This window comes from Anneissia japonica, unplaced genomic scaffold (assembly GCF_011630105.1).
Source record: "Anneissia japonica isolate Jap-2015-1 unplaced genomic scaffold, ASM1163010v1 scaffold8234_len71918_cov110, whole genome shotgun sequence".
Taxonomy (NCBI): domain Eukaryota; kingdom Metazoa; phylum Echinodermata; class Crinoidea; order Comatulida; family Comatulidae; genus Anneissia; species Anneissia japonica.
Window position 1 is genome coordinate 1 of NW_022694803.1, and position 12,734 is coordinate 12,734.

The following is a 12,734-nucleotide window of genomic DNA, read 5'->3' on the forward strand; positions in this document are numbered from 1 at the left end:
TCCAAATATAATATTGTATCTTCACATAGTATATCCTAAATGCAGTACATCCAAAATGAAGCGACCAAACAATGAGAAAGGTAGCATGGATTTATTCGTTTGTATATATGACGAACTCAGAGTAAGTTCTATATATAATTTTCTAAATGTGTAATTGTTAAGAAATATTAGTAGGCCTATGTCACTAAGTAGAGATTTTCCCTCGATAGTAGCAATTAGGACCGAAATTTGAAACTTTACTTGTAAGTATTTACGAATTTAGGCAAAATATGTGTTTGACGTATTTACCTTTTTCACATATAGGTAGGGCAATATTACTACAATTCACATTTTTCAGCGAGCCTGTTGGATATATTTCAGTGCAATCTTCATCGTTACTGTGACCGTTAGGTTTTACGATATACAAGTCTAATATTATCAAAACAAAAATGCATTCACTTATTTATACAGCTATGTATTTAGAAACAGTTTTGCCATTAATTTGAATTTGTTACAGAAATAAATATGTAATAATTACTGTATTAACGTACACAGTTAATCTAAAAAAAAAACCCAAATAACCAATATATTATTCTTAACTGCATTTCTGTATAAAGAAGGATTTATTATATATATACCATATACCAAAAAAGACGTTCTATTGGTCATCCCCATTCATTAATCATAAACACGTATATACAGCTGTATTGATTCGGACAGTCTATAGTAATTATACCCAGCTAACAATATTACGTTATAAGAACGTTATATTAATGAAATACCGACTATCGAAAAAAGTAAAAACTAAATTCTGTAGATATTGAGCATTGGCAATTCCGCACCAAGGGGTGCAGTCAATGCAGAATATGGGAGAGTCCCTCTTTCAGTTTATTGTTTAAAATTTTTTGCGGTATTTTTTACGTTTACTTAAAGCCCCATTCCCGGCAAAATTTCACTAAAACATATTTTTTTTATAGAAAAGATGAATGCATTATTTTAATTATTAAAAATCATGGAAAAATATTGGCATACATTTTAGTTTATACATAACACACTATATTTCGAGATCGTCGTAATTTATTATAACGAATTCTTATAACGTTCCTTTATATATTGCTCAGCTACAGTATATACAATTAAAACAGAAATACCTTACTTAACCATGGAGTTATAAAAATATATTTATACCTCCATGACTTAACTACTGTTTGGCTTCTTGGGGGTCACTCATGCACTGTTTTGTCTTGCTGGCGAATCATGGGAATTCCCGATGGACCCGAGAAGAGGCCTAGGGGGATATTTTCATTTACTATGAACAATCAGAACCCCGTTAGTATATTGAATTGGGGGCAAATAATTTGGATAAGAATTATACCAGCCGATATTACATGAGAACCCCGGTATTGGAATGGGAAGATGTTGGGGATGGTTGGGTGGGAAAGTAAAAATATGTCCAATGCTAGCAAGTGCTAAAACATCAATGGTGACGAAATTATACATTACCCTAGACTGAGGTATACTCTTGTAATTAGATCTCTTATTCTCTATAATGATTGGGTACACTTAGTATTAGCAAAACCGTTCACTCCTGTACTTAATTTATTAGCCCGGTACCGTACTTGAATTAAACAGGTTCTTGTTTGACCATTGCATAGGGCAATGACTTTCGGGTCGCCTATAGGATTTCTTACTACAGTACATTCCTGTGGTGATAAAGTATTGCGGTCAATCATTAGTTTATATATTTATTAAGATTTAGTACCTAACATCAATTCCTGTTCCTAAAGTATACTGAGGTTATTGTTGTGTATAAACTATAATTTAACTACTCAAATTTGCTTTTTACGCAAAAGAATAAAAAAAAAAGAGAAACACAGACTATTTCTCATAGAATATTACCATTTTCTCGACGGATTTGTCGTTACTAGGCAAACTTAGAGGTTGTATATCGCATCCGCTGGAATACTCTCGCATTTATGTATACTTTATACATTCAAAAAAGTGCGCCCTCTCTAATGGGATTAGTTTTTGTACTTCGCATCTAGCACAATTCGGTCGTTCGAGAAGGCCTGAGTATGTTTGTTTAAGTGCTAAAATCTCGGTCAGAATCGGTTTTTTAACAAATTCGATATAATTCCTATGAAATATTATATTTTACAAGTATCAATACCAGCAACGGACAATATCATGTCGGCCAATTGTTTGTGTGATAACAGAACCTAAATCGAGGTAAGGCTAGGCCTAGCTTAGCAGTGTTGGATAGGCTAATGTTTTCGGCGCCTACTATATTTATTCGCAGACCTGTCGCAAAATCAAACATGAAAAATTGATCCGCATTTATTTTTTTGTGTGGAACACAAAAAATTAAATTTCAGTCTTAATTTGTATTTTTTTTTAATGCTTAGGAATGTTTAAATTCAGTTAAACTAGCAATTCCGTATTATATTTATAAATCTTTATAACACTATACAAAAATTAGATTTTAATTAGAATGCAGACAATTGTAGCTTTATTTCTAAATGTTATCATTTTCAGCTTAGAAAAACAAATTCAAATTCAAAACGTTTAAACGTTCCTGCAACCTTGTGTGAACGTTATTATTATTATTATTATTATTATTATTATTATTATTATTATTATTATTATTATGTCATGCCTAACTGCAACGTTCTGTAAGTTATAAGATTTTCTGTACTATACAATGCGTTGTTTATTGCATTCTTACTTGTTCAGCAACAGGTTAATAATTATTATTCTTGATATTTTTACCATGTAAGGATATTATATTTTTTTATTAGTAATTTCAGTAGATGTATTTAAATTCGCATTATGTTTTTATTTGACTGTTTACAAATGAAGAATTCTGCAAAAAGGATAACCATTTTTTTCCAACAGTGATTTAAACTCAAGTCGTATACGTGGTTTACAGATGCTGTAACTATCTAGACCAAGTTAGAGGTTCACTGGATCAAAGATGATTAACATTATACAAACATTTTATTTTTATTTTAACCATATTTAATGAGGGTGATCCATCCTGCAGAGCCTAATCATTAGGGAACCTCAACATGTAACAAAGCAAATTACGGAAAACATCTCAACTTTCAATTTAAATTAGAATTAGAATACCACAGACATTACAACTTAAAATTAAAATAACTAAACATACAATATGCAGATTATTGCAGCAGTCATAACAATTAAGTAAAAAATTAAATATAATCCAAACAAATGAATCTTCTCATTAAGAAAATAATTATAGTAAAAATTTAACATCAAAAAATTAAGTCAAAAGACAAAAAGAAAAAAAAAAGAGAAACAGGTAAAAAAAATAACAAAATATATGATAAAATGCATCAATGAAATATAAAAGTAGTGACAAAAATCAGGTAATAATAATTCAAAACAATGAAAAGGAGATAATGACATAAAAGACAAAATAATAAAAACAAGTTTAATCTAAGAAGTAACAAAATAATAAATATTGTGAAAAAAGCAAAAGTAACAGTATAAATGTAAACAGGCAAACACAAAAAAAAGAAGACTAAGCAAAAGATTAGCCTTTCAAGAACTCCAAGGGTCGGCTTTTGAAAGAAAAATATAAGGTGAATTGTGAATAGATAAAGGAAGCGCGTTATAGAGATGTGGGGCTTTGTAACTGAAGGATAGTTTAAAGATTTCAAGTGTAGGTTTGGGAACAAGAAGATTTCCATTAGTTATTTGGTGTGTGGTCATTCTGTTATGAGCTTTGGTTTTGGTCAAGCGGTGGCATAGTTTGTGGGGCGAGAGAGTTAGCTGAGTTGTTGGGAAGGCAACCTAATTTGTAGTCAAGTCTTTTATGTAAAGGAAGGGTACGGGCAAGTTTAAAAATGGTCTGCAGTAAGGTGAATGATAAATGGAAGTTTAAGGATTATACGTAAAGCTCTGTATAGTGTGAGCCCCAGACAGAGCAGCAGTAATCAAAGCGGGTGAGAAATAAAGCATTATAAAGAACAATGAGAGTAGATTGGTTAACAATATTAGAGGTGCGTGCAAGAAGAAATACAATATAGTTCAGTTTTTTACAAAGAGTAGATGTGTGTGAATTCCATGTTAGGGTGTTGTCAATGGTAACTCCAAGATGTTTGTGAGAGGTAACAAAGACAATAGGATGTTTATGGATGGTAAGTTTAAGGGTGTTAAAAATTGTTTTGAGCTTTTCTACAAGACCAATTAGCATTGATTTAGTTTAAGCCATAGAGAAGGGCGGTTAAGGGGTAGGTTAAGTTTTTGCTCGAGTAGTGGTAATGTGGTGTTACTGTAATAGATGATGGTATCATCAGCATACATGTCAGTGTGTATATTAAAATATAATAAAATCAATGTTAGTAATAAAAGATGGAAGATCATTAATATATAAAGAAAATAATAGTGGTCCTAAAGTAGAACCTTGAGGAACTCCAGCTAGTACGGTGTAGGTGTCAGATAAAATGTGACCATAAGGGACTTGTTGAGTGCGAGAGGTTAAGTAAGATTTGAACCAAGAAGGGGTTAAGGCTGAGAAACCGTAAAAGGAAAGTTAAGACAGCGGAATTGCATGATTAACGGTGTCAAAAGCTTTACTAAGATCGAGCCAGTCAACTTTCTTTGTTTATTTGTTAAAAGCAAGTTGTCATACGTGTTAGTAAGTGTGGTTAGTGTATACATGTAGAATGTTTAGGTCGAAGGCCAAAATAAGAGAAGCAGATGAGCTTATTATAATTGAGGTGAGTGTAGAGCTGTAAAGATACAGCTTTTTCAATGATTTTATAAGATGTAGGGAGAATAGAGATAGGACGGTAATTATTAATAAGCTATTATTTTTTTGCCCGATTTATAGACATGTGTGACCTTAGAGTGCTTCCAGAGAAATGGAAAGATGCCAGAATTGAGGGATAGATAGAAGATAAAGGTAAGGTGTGGTGATATTATGGGAGCAGCAAGTTTCAGGAGTCTGCTATTAGTGTTATCTAAACCAGAAGACTTATGGGGATTTAATGTAATAAGCTCTTGGAAAACCAAATCATTAATAATATTTTCAAAAGAAAAATTATGGGCGCAAGGAGTAAGATATGACAATGGATCAACGTAAGAGTGCAAAGATAAGTTAGCCTGCATTAACAAAGCACGTGTTGAAGAAGTTAGCAATAGTTTTAGGATCCGAATATCAATATCATTAATAGAGAAGGAAGGTGATAAAATATTAGAATATTTAGATGGAACAAGATCCTTAAGACCTTTCCGGATCTGTTTAGTATTTACCTTTGTTGTTAGTAACATGGGACTTATAGTAATCAGTTTTAGCATTTCTACAAATAGTTTTTTGTATAATTTACGATAGTTAGAAAAGTCCTTAGCGTCCTTAATTTTTTTTTTCTTTCTTTTTTTTTTGTTAGCTTTTTTCTTTAATTTGTCTCTCTGATGAAAACGATAAAAAAAAAAACATCATGTCTCCAATAACTATATAGGTAAGTTGTATTCAAATCTTCTGGTTACATACGTGCGTTCTTATCACAAATACCGTTGAAGATATTAGTCCAAATGGTAAAAGCTTCTTCTGTGGTGTTTGAATTATAACGTTCAGATTAATCCTGGTGTTCTATATCCTAAAAAAACGTTATATTGTTAAAATACTTGAAGGATCTGAAGGTTTTCAGAATATTTATAAGATATTTCGTAGATACATGAACACTTTTTGGCCCAGGAATTTGTAGAAAAGGTGGGGTGTAACGATGACGCAACACTACGTGTGGGGACAAAGGGGAAGGGGAACCGTAATTGGGTCAGGAGAACCGTAACTGGACTAGGAGACGTGAGGGAACCCTCAATAGTATCGGGCTTTCACAATGTACGGATTGAAGGCGACAATTCAATCGATTTCAAAATCTCATAATTCTAAATATATTACATAGGCCTAAAGTAGTGTCGCCGATGCATTTGGCCCTTTCGTAAACACACAATGTCAACCCTGAGCCACCGTACCCAAATTCATCAGTTTCTACGCGTGCACTAACAATTTGCGTCGTAAGCGAATGAACTTGTGAAAACAAACTCAATTGATTTCTGTATTTCCTCCATAGGCAGCAAGTGTACAGATCACACACTACATTTTGAATCTCAATGAGTGTAGTAAATTTATTTTCTTTCAATATGACAAGGCAAATCCCAAATAATACATTTTAAAAATCTTAAAACACAATTTAGCACAAATGTAAACTAAATCAAAAGTCCTGAGTATTTGCCATGAGAATATGGAAAATGGCAGCGCTGTTCCATTTTACGATTTAGTGTAATGTTATAACAGTACATAGGGCCAGCCTAAGCATCTTACTTTAAGTGTAACAGGGCCTATGTTATGACCACAAAAATTGCTATGCTAGCCTAAGTTTTTAATTTTATTACCACTGGGCGGGACTCTAGCAGTCAAAAAATCAAATACCGTATTATACTTTCTAGCTAGGCCCTGAGGTCGTAATCTTTTGAAGTTTTTTTGTTTTTCTTTTAAACTTTGTGTTTCCTGTTGTAAAATATCACGACAATAATGTACTGGTTTTCGCATATTTTGTAGAACTCTCTAAATGGTGGTTCGGATTTGGCACGGTGGGTTTACCAAAGTGTCAAATGCATGGCCGATAATTTTCAATTGTGTCAATGATAACCCGGGCCCTTCATCAAGCATGTCTTAATGTACAGATGGTATCTAAGGACTGTTAAAAAAGTTTACAAATAATAATAATAATAATAATAATAATAATAATAATAATAATAATAATAATAATAATATTAATACTGTAATAATGTACACAATTACTGGAATGTGAATTGAAGGCTACACCAATTTTGGGCACGTGATCTTACGAACACGTGACGGATCGTAGATCTTTGGCAGTTTGTGTCGGCCCACGTCTCCGTTTAGCGTTGGTTTGTTCACACGGATATGAATTGCCTCTTTGACACCTATTTCAAAGTGTCTTGGTTCCCTGTCAAGAATGTTGACCTGTGCCAGGTCCACATGATGTCCAGGTGATTCAATGTGTATATGTTGAGAGATTTCCGATGAAGTTGAACTCGGTCTACGATGTTCCAAGAAACGTGTTTTCAGAGTTCTTTCTGATTCCCCAATGTAAGAATCCTTACATTTGCCGGAAGTAGTTTGCCTTGGCATGGGAGTGGTAGATGGCCCCTGTGATGTCTTTCTTTTGGCTCTTGTCCTTTGGTGATACTAACAACTGTCTTAAGGTGCATGTGGGTTTAAAGCACGTTGTGATGCCAAATGTTTCGAAGGTTCGCTTGAGGGTTTCAGAGACTCCCTTTATATATGGGATAACGGCCAATCCTTTATTAGTTGTCTGATGCCTTTGGCAGTCATTCTTGCCCTTATGTCTCCTAGTTGCTCGATTGATAGCCCAGTTGGATAACCACATCTATTCAGAGCTTGATCGATGTGTAAGCATTCATGAATTTTGTCTTCCTCCTTCGTGACGAGTGAGTTGGCTCTATGGTAAAGTGTATTGATGACCCCTAATTTATGTTGAAGAGGGTGGTTAGAGTAAATGTTAAGGTATTGATCAGTGTGTGTCGGTTTCCTGTAGATTTTGATGTTAATGCTACCATCATTCTGTATTACTGTAAGCGTGTCAAGAAAAGCCAGCGAACGGTTGACCTCGCTCTCTGTTGTGAATTTAATATCTGGGTCCAATGAATTCAGATGATCAGTAAATTCTTGAGCGTGAGCTTTCTTCAGTTTTGTGTGTGTGTGTCATCAACATATCTGTACCACCAAATTGGGGGATGAAGGGCAGTCTTAATAGCCAGTTGTTCCATATCTTCCATGTAAAGATTGCATACGATGGGGATACCGGTGAGCCCATAGCCGCTCCACGGATTTGCTGGTAAAACGTGCCATTGTATACGAAATATGTGCACCTCAGGCATACCTCCAAGAGCTTAATAATCTGTTGTGGTGTAACGGTGGTCCTATTACTAAGAGTAGGATTGTTTTGCAGTCTGGTGTGAATTATTTCCAACGATTTATCCACTGGAACTGACGTAAAGAGTGCTGTAACATCATACGATCTTAACTCTTCATCCTCTTCAACTCTCTTGTTTTTCATTAGTTTTGAGAATTTTAAAGAATTGACCACATGATGAATTGAATTTCCAACTAAAGGTGAGAGAACTTCAGCCAAAAACTTTGCTGAACTGTAAGTGATCGAGTCAATACTACTGACGATTGGTCTCAATGGGATGTTTACTTTATGAATCTTGGGTATAATTTCCGACACAAACTGCCAAAGATCTACGATCCGATTTTGGAGTCACGTGTTCGTAAGATCACGTGCCCAAAATCGGTGTAGCCTTCAAGTCACATTCCAGTCATTGTGCTGAAGAAGACCGTGGCATAGGGTCGAAAATTTCACGTTAAGGAAATTTTTTTGTGTTGTGATCAAAAGTTTAAACTTTTCGTACATTCAAATACCAACACAGATGAGCTATTTTTCGAATAATAATAATAATAATAATAATAATAATAATAATAATAATAATAATAATAATAATAATTTTTGCTTATATAGCGCATTATGCTAAAGCCTCAGTGCGCTTAACAATAAAACTGAAAATGAATGAAGAAAAAGTTTAAGAAAAGTACAGGTTAAATATATTATACTGTCTAGTAATGTCATCTGTGCTGTAAGTGTAAATCTTGTACTTTATAAAAAGCTAAAAATAAGACTTAGGGACAGCTATGTTCATCTTTTGCGCTCTATAAACCACAATAACTCGGACTCATAGACAAGCATAAGATAATTATGATCTAAGATGTCTTGGCTCATTTCTGGCAATTCCATGAACGTGGAGAGGATAACTTAGTTTTTCAGTGGATTTATCTTCCTTGAGGGTTGAAAAAATGCAGGGGTGTCCCTCGTGGAAGTGTGGGACTAACCTGTAAGAGCTCTGAATCCAAAATGGCCGCCTTCCGCCATTTTAAGTTTTTTTCAGTGTATTGGCCTACATGGCCGCTTTAGCCAATGGGTGTGAAGGTTTAGTACGTCCAGGAATTTACATCTGTTGTTGGATTCAATACAACCTTTATTCGAGTTTCGACCTAGTTTAGATATTCAAATTGAAGGGAGCTGCTAAGTGAGTGTGTGAAATTCCGGAGTTTAATAACACGCAAAGTCAAAGTGACACATTGTAAAAAAAGAGATTGTTTGACCATTGATAGCCAACGTTTGTAACCTCTTGCACTTTGTATAGTTTTTAAAAGTCAGTAGCATTCTTGGATTTGAAGGTCAAACCTAAATTAATCGGACATCAAACACGAATTCTTGTATATTAACAACAGTACACTAGACTTTTATAATAATGAACTAAAAGCTTCATTTTTTATTCATCAAATGTTGACCTTTTACCTCACAGATGTCATTAGGAATATTTCTAGATTTAAACGTCAACACTAACACAATAGAAAATCAGATATGACTTCCTAGATTTTAAAAATACAGTATATTAAAATGTTTAACCAATGGGACTAAAAACTTCATTTTTACTCTATAAATGGATGTTACAATAATAATAATAATGATAATAATAAGGATATAACTTACTTTTATACCTTTCTGTCAACCTATCATCATGGGTCCAAGCTGGTTGCCACATTAGTAAGTCTGCATTCAACTTCGTTTGTATCCAAGATGTTTCCTTCACACTGGAAATGGTCGCAATATGTCCGCCAAGTGTATGGCAAGTACTGTTTGCTGATAGATAGTCAGTATGTGTGTCTTGAGCCAAGTAATAGCAGCTCATAAAATCAGCGTTAAATTCCCATTCCATCGGACACTCTGTTAATTTTACAAGTTTGACCTGAGATTTTTCGAAGTTGAAAGTTGCTATGGTGTCTCATAATGTGTTAACGTGAATTTTGAAAGTGTGTCTGACATATTGGAACGTGTTTCCGTTGAATTTGGCCCTTTCATAAACCCGCCGTGCCAACCCTGAGCCGCCATGCCTGAAACTAATTAATAATAAAAATAGGCCCTAAATAATGTTTAATTTTAAACCACACTAAATCGTAAAATTCAGAACAGTGCTGTCATTTTTTCGATTTTCTCATGAAACTAGTGCGAAATTTTATAATTTTTATTTGTTTACAATTGTGGTTTTATAGAAATAATATTTGGGATTTGTCTGCCATAGTAAAGAAAATTATAATAATTTCACTACAATTATTGAGACTCAAAATTGAGTTTATGTGTGGAGGCAATACTCGTCATAGTTTAAAGAATTATTTTCAAAAACTCGGTCGCGTTTACGACGCAAAATTATAGCGCATGCGTAGAAACTACATAATTTTGGGAACTCGGTTCAGGGTTGGCACATTGTTTACGAAAGTTGTACAATGCGTTGTTGTGACACTTATGGACAATTGTAGGTTTCTTATCTGGCACCCACAAACAAAATGTCTAGTAATAGTGGCCTAGGTTAGCCTAAATATAATACTTGGCTGCAGGCGTGTTATTTCTTGTATTACTGTTTAGAATATTTTGGAAAACATAAGTGTACATAGGTCTAGGCAACTAGAATCGGGATAGCCTGAAAGGCATCCAGGTAGATTTATTATTATTCTTAATCTTGCAATAACCTAGTATATAGTATACATGTGGGTACAAGTTGTGGGTGCGAGTTGACATTGGTACAAGTTACCCCCTGTCGCCTGATGAACGACTAGGTCGTCGGACCAAATCAAAAACATTGTGGTCTAAAAGCACATTTAGGACCAAATAAAGCCATAAGAACTCTCCCCATAAACCCTAAAGGCATGTTTATACTTGCAACGGTAACGATAACGATAAAAAGCTAAAAAGCAATTGTTCATACAGAAAATAAAAGAAATAAGGGAAATGTTTACACTAGGACGATTCGATAACGACTTATCGTGTATAAAATAATTTAACGAATCAATTCAAATGACGTCATAATCATGGGAAAAACGGTAAAATAGTAATAATATGTCGTAATAGTCAAAACGATATTATAGTTTTTTCCATAATTATGACGTCATTTGAATTGATTTGTCAAAATATTTTGTTATCGTATACACGATAAGTCATTATCGAACCGTCCTAGGGTAAAAACTTATTTCTTTTATTTTCTATAATATACGAACAATTGCTTTTTAGCTTTTTATCGTTATCGTTATCGTTGCAAGTATAAACATGCCTTTATGGTTTATGGGGAGAGTTCTTATTAAGTATAAACAGGCCTTTATAGGGATTTCTTTTTTATTCCAGGCCTTCTACCGGGGCTTCGTCGGCGCCTTGGTTCGGACCCCTCCGTCGGACACGTCGGACCCCTTGTCGGCAGATTTCCGGCGCAACCACTGTTGCAAACTCGTACCCATGTCAACTCGTACCTACTTTGGCTAATCCATACCCGAATTTAGGTGAACTCGTACCCACCATTGGAGATCACGTACCCATGACTTTTAGCGAACTAGTAGCCAAATGTTTTCACATTTATTTATTGAATACAGTCCAAGATGCATAGGCCTGTTGCGTATGTTCCCCCCCCCCCAACCCCCCCCCCCCCAACTCTAAATTATGTCTCAGGATATATTTAATGATATTATTGGACACTGTAGTTATTTGCTTTTGTCTAGCTTGTCACGTAGGCCTACACTATGCTTCAATTATGATGTAATATCACGATCTCGCACCCAACTGTTTCCACGATTTAACTTTCTTAGTGCAATTAAATGGAAATATAATAAAATATAGTTTTAATATAATTTATAATATACATACATGATAATCGCCGTTTTGGGATTTTTTTTACATTTAATAAAGGAAAAAAAATCGAGGCCTAATAATTATCACTGGTTGTCTGGAAACTAACTACAAAACAATTCGGAAACTAATGAAACAGGTTCCCACGGCACTGTAAACAACAAATTGCAACCAACCTGTACACATGGTAAAGCACTTAGCATCTAGAAGAAAAGACAAAGGTATGAACATTAAATTAAATTGCGAAATAATCTTGCTTATTATTTGACGTACATTTATACACATGCCGAAAATGTTCTCAGTAATTTGGCAATGATTAACCCAGGAGTTGGTTAAGATTTAGTAATAGATGGTGTCTACCGGTATCTGTCCAAGCAAATCCTCTACACATTGATAATAATTACTATTAACATATCTAAAACATAGGCCTATGTAGGCCTATGGATATTCATTAAATCATTGTACAATGATTTAATCAATATGCAGTATGGTTATTATCAAGAGTGATGGCATTTTCAATCAGTATATTTTAAACAAAATTTTGACGAAAACATCCTAAACTCAAATATAGCTATTTAGTAACTGTTCCAACCAACCTTCACACTTTGAGAAACATACATCACCTAAAAAAAAAAAACACCAACAATAATGTACCTTGCATTACAAAAGACTTTGGAAATATAGAAAATCATTTTTAATGTCGTGAAGGCTTTGTCAATAAGGTTCCACATTATCATTATTATTCTTTCTTCTTAATTATCTAGGGGAATATATTTCATATACTGTACAGTTTTTAAATTATATTGAGCATATTCTAATAGTGTAGACTACTGTACCACGAGTAATAAAATGACTTGACTTGAGAAGTAATTGAACGATTACGATTAAGTATTTTAAACATTACTGTACGCTCACAATAATAAAGATTTCTAATCTTAAACAATGTGACAC

The 12,734-nt window shown here is 34.1% G+C and overlaps 1 long non-coding RNA gene across 1 annotated transcript; it reads right to left on the bottom strand.

The window, feature by feature from the left end:
- Positions 1–9,656: 9,656 nt before the first annotated feature.
- On the bottom strand, positions 9,657–12,413 carry LOC117101324. Its single transcript, XR_004444268.1, has 3 exons — positions 12,380–12,413; positions 11,960–11,986; positions 9,657–9,839 (listed from the first exon to the last, which is right to left on the bottom strand). It is a non-coding gene; the product is annotated as an uncharacterized LOC117101324 (long non-coding RNA).
- Between the last annotated feature and the right edge of the window lie 321 nt (positions 12,414–12,734).